Consider the following 4712-nt stretch of genomic DNA (forward strand, 5'->3'; position numbering starts at 1 on the left):
TGACGGCAGAGGGGACGAAGGAATGGCAAAGGTGAAAAACACACTTGTGCAGGCTAAAGGTAGCATCAAGAACTGTTGAGACATGAGGCCCTGCACTCATGCTCTCTCTCTGTGTTACTGTTCCAGGCTCCTGCTAGGTGGGCTTAAGGAAGCATGGGCAGGAGGGGGAGGAGGTATAAAGCACACTCATGTAGGCAAATGGCAACAGCTACATGTCTGAGATCCAAGGTATTTCTGCATTTACTCTCTCTCTTACTACCACTGGCTTCTGCACCATATGGGCTTATGGCAGAGGATATGGAGGAGACTGTTCCAAAGCAAAACTCTGCAGGCAAAAGGCAGCAACAAAAAGTCTGGAAGTCAGTGCTCACTCTCACTGTCTTACTGCCATTGGCTTCTTCACCATGGAGGCTTATACTGGAGGGCAGAGTGGTGGAGGGCATTTCAAAGCACTCCTAGGTTTGCCAAAGGGAGCAGCAAGAGGTCTGAGACACATTATCTTCTGCACTCGCTCTCCTTCTCTGTCTCTCTTGAAGCTTGCTATTGACTCCTGCACCTTAGGTGCTTCAACTAGAGGGGCATGGGATGTGGAGAGTCTAAAGCACTTCTGCATGGGCAAAAGGCACAAGGAAGAAGACTTAGATGCTCTTCCCTTCTGTTCTCACTATCTGTTGTCCCTGGCTCACCATGATGGGGTTTTCAGCAGAGAGAGGGTCCAAAGTGCCCTTTTGCACTTTTGTGGGCAAAAGGCAGCAGCAAGAAGTCTGAGAAGCACAGCAGTTCTGAGATCACTCTATTCTGTCTCACTGCTGTTGGCTCCTACACCTTGGGGCTTATGGTAGAGGGGCAAGGTGTAGGGACAGCCCAAAGCACACCTCGATGGGCAAAAGGTACCAGAAAGAAGTCTGAGATGTGCTGTCCTTCTGGGCATGCACAGCTGTGCTCTCTGTCTGCCATTGGCTCCTTCAACCTGGGGCTTATGGCAGAGGCATGCTGGGGGTGATGCAGCAGAAATGTCAAAGCACACCTATGCTGGCAGAAAGCATCAGCATGATGTCTGAGACATGGGGCCCTTTTTCTCTCTCTCTGTCTCTCTTTCAGTGCTGCTGGCCCTGGACTCTGGGGGTTTAAGGTGTAAGGGTGCAGCGCAGGGAATATCCAGAGTACACCTGTGAAGGAAAAATGCAGAATCAAGAAGATTGAAATGTAGCAGTTCTTATGTCACACTGTCTCCATCTCTCGCTGCCACTGACTCCTGCACCTTGGGAGCTTATAGCATAGGACTGTGTGTGAGGAAGTTATCTAAATCACACTTCCACAAGCAAAGCAGGAAGATTCTGAGATGCCCAGTCCTTCTGTGCTCACTCGATCTCTTTCTGCTGCTGGCTTTTCTTTGTGGCACCTTATGGTGAAAGAGCACTGTGTGGAGAGAGTTCAGAGAACACCTGCATGGGCAAAAGGCAAAAACAAGAAGTCTGAGATGCCTGGTCCTTCTGGACTCACTCTTACTCACTCTGGCTGCTGCTGGGCCCTGCACCCTGGGGGCTTAAGGTGGAAGTGGAAAAGGGCAGAAGGACAGGGTTTAAAGTACCTATCTAGGCAAAAGGCAGCAGCAAGAAGTGTGAGATATGTAGCCTTTATTCACTCACTCTCTCTCTCATTTCTACTAGCTCCTGTACTGTGGGGGCTTATGGCAGAAGGACTGAAAGTGGGGCAAGATACAAAGCACACCTGTGTGGACAAAAGGCAGGAGCAAGAAGTCTGAGGTGCATGGTCCTACTGCGCTCATTCTCTTGCTGCCCCAGGCTTCTGCAACATGGGGCTTACGGTGGAGTGGTGCGGTGGTGGGGAGGTTCTAAACTATCTGCATTTACAAAAGGCAACCACTAGAAACATGAGGTGCTTTGTAGTTCTCTCTCTCTCTCTCTCTCTCTCTCTTTCTCTCTCTCTTTCTCTCTTTCTCTCCCTCTCCAGCTGGTTCCTGAACTATGGGGGCTTAAGGCAGAGGGGAGCAGGGGTGTGGGCATCCAAAGAACATCTGTGCAACCAAAAGGCAACAACAGTAAGCCTGGGATGAGCATTCCTTCTGAGCTCACTATCTTGCTACTGCTGGTTCCTGCAGGAGGGCGACTTATGGAGGCGGGATGCCAGGTTGATAGCACTGGAGCATGTGCCACAGGCAGCAGCAGCACATCTGAGACACACAGTCCTGCTTTCTCTCTCTCTCACACTGGCTTCTGAACCTTGGGGGCTAAAGGTGAAGGGGAGCAGGGGTATGGAGGTCCAAAGAACACCCGTGGAGCCAAAAGTCAACAGCAGGAGCTATGGGACATACATTTTTTTCTGAGCTCATTCTCACTTCTGCTGACTCCTACACCATGGGGCATACTGAGAGGTGTGAGGGGGGATGGGGGAGTTTCAGAGAACACCTATTCAGGCCAAGTTAGTAGCATGTGCTCCTGTGTGCTCTCTCTCTCCTTGCCTCTGGTTCCTGACCAGGGATTGGCTTATAGTGGAGGGTCTCCAGTGCTGGGGGTGGTGGGAGGAACGTCCAAAGCACATCTGCACCAGCAAAAGGCAGCAGCAAGAAGTCTGAGATGTGCAGTACTTTCTGCTCACTCTCTCATGCTGCCAGTGGCTCCTGCATCATGGGGGCTTTTGGCAGAAGGGTTTGTGGCCAGGAGGGTCCAAAGCATACTGTGTAGACTAAAGACCTCAGCAATAAGTCCAAGATGTGCAGTCCTCCTGTGCTCACTCTCTGACTGGCTTCTGCACCATGGGGCCTTATGGTGGAGGGATGGGGCTAGGGGTGGGAAGGGGCTGACCACATCACACCTGTGCAAGAAACTGGCAGCAGCAGGAAGTCAGATGTATGGTCCCTCTGTGCTCTCTCTCACTGCCACTGGCACCTGTACCATTGGGGTTTGTGGTGTAGGGTCATAGTTTGTGTGGGAGGTGTCCAGAGCACCCCTTCCCAGGCAGAAAGCAGTAGCAAGAAGTCTGAGATGTGAGGTCCTTTTCTTCTCTGTCTCTCTGTCCATGCTGCCAGCTCTGGCCCATAGTGGCTTAAGGCTTAAGGGGTTGTATTAGTGCCCAAAGCACACCTCTGAAGGAAAAATCAGCAAAAAGAAGTCTGACACATGCAGTCTTTACATCTCTCTCTGTCTCTCTTTCTTCTGCCATTAACACTTGCACCTTAGGAGCTTATGGTATAGGGCCGTGTGTGTGTGTGCATGTGTGTGTGTCTTCAAAGCACACTTGTGCAGATAAAAGGCAGCAGCAAGAAGTCTGAGACACCCAGGTCTTCTGTAATCAGTCTGGCTTCCTGCTACTGGTGCCTTATGGCAGAGGAACACTGTGTGGGGAGAGTTCAGAGCACACAGGTGTGGGCAAAATGCAGTAGCAAAAAATCTGAGATACCTGAAGGATCAGGCTCATTTTCATTATTTCTTGCCGTTGCTGGGTTCTGCACCTTAGGAGCTTGAAGTGAAGAAGGGCGGGGTGAGAGGGTCAAAAGCCCACTTGCTAAGCAAAAGAAAACAGTGAAATGTCTGAGATGTGTGTTAACGTCTGTGCTCACTCTTGCTGCTGATGGCTCCTGCACCATGGGGGTTTATGTGGGAAGGTTTGTAGAGGGGTGTACAAGGTTCAAAGCACACCTGCCTAGGCCAAAGGCAGCAGCAAGAAGTAGAGATATGCAGTCTTTCTGCACTTCCTCTTTCTCTCTCTCTTTCTCTCTCTCACTGCCACTGGTTTTGGCATCATGGGGGCTTATGGCGGAGGTGTGTGGAGGGGGAAGGTCCAAAGTACACGGGGAAGGTACAAAGTACACTTGCACAACAAAAGGGAGTAGGAAGAAGTCTGAGACATGTGGTCCCCCTGCACATACTCACTCTCTTGCTGCCACAGGTTCCTGTACCTTAGCAACTTATGGCAGAGGCACAGAGGTTGGAAGGTCCAAAGTCCATCTCTGCAGGCCAAAGGCAGCAGCACGATGTATGAAACACATGACCTTTCTGTACTCATTGTCTTGCTGTGACTGTCTCCTGCACCATGGGACTTTTGGCAGAAGGGTTTGGGAGAAGAGGGTTCACAGCACGCCGGCACAGGCAGAAGGCAGCAGCATGAAGTCTGAGATGCCCAGTCCTTCTGTGCTCACTCTGTCTCTCTCACTGTCAGCGACTTGTTCACCATGGTGGTTTAAATCAGAGGGACACGAGGGGTGGGAGGCCCAAAGCACCACTCTGGACAAAAGACAGCAGCAAGAAATCTGAGATGCACTGTCCTTCTGTACTAACTTGGTCTTTCTTGCTCTCTCATTGCCACTGTCTCCTGCATGATGGGGGCAGGTGGTGCAATGGCACAGAGGCAAGAAGGATGGTCCAAAGCACACCTACCTGCATTGGCAAAAAAAAAAGCACCAAGAAGCCTGAGACATGCTGCATGCATATTCTCTCTCACTCTACCATTGGCTTCTGCACCACCAGGCTGAAGGTAGAGGGATGTGGTGGGGAGGGTTCAAATCACACCAGCACAAAAACAGTAGCTAGAAGTCTGAGTCTCAGGGTGCTTTGCATGCACGCTGTCTCTCAGTACTGCTGGCTAGTCGATCTTAGAAGCTTAAGGCAGGGGGTTGCAGCTGAGGGGAAGGGTTCAAAGCACACCTGCCTAGGCAAAAAGCAGCCTCAGTAAGTCCTATACTTTGGTCCTTC

The 4712-nt window shown here is 51.0% G+C and overlaps 1 pseudogene; it reads right to left on the reverse strand.

The window, feature by feature from the left end:
* Nucleotides 1-4397, reverse strand: part of LOC102502773 (DCC-interacting protein 13-alpha-like) — an 11560-nt pseudogene extending 7163 nt beyond the window's left edge.
* Between the last annotated feature and the right edge of the window lie 315 nt (nt 4398-4712).

The sequence above is a fragment of the Tupaia chinensis genome, unplaced genomic scaffold (genome assembly GCF_000334495.1).
Source record: "Tupaia chinensis unplaced genomic scaffold, TupChi_1.0 Scaffold140745_1, whole genome shotgun sequence".
NCBI classification, from domain to species: Eukaryota; Metazoa; Chordata; class Mammalia; order Scandentia; family Tupaiidae; genus Tupaia; species Tupaia belangeri.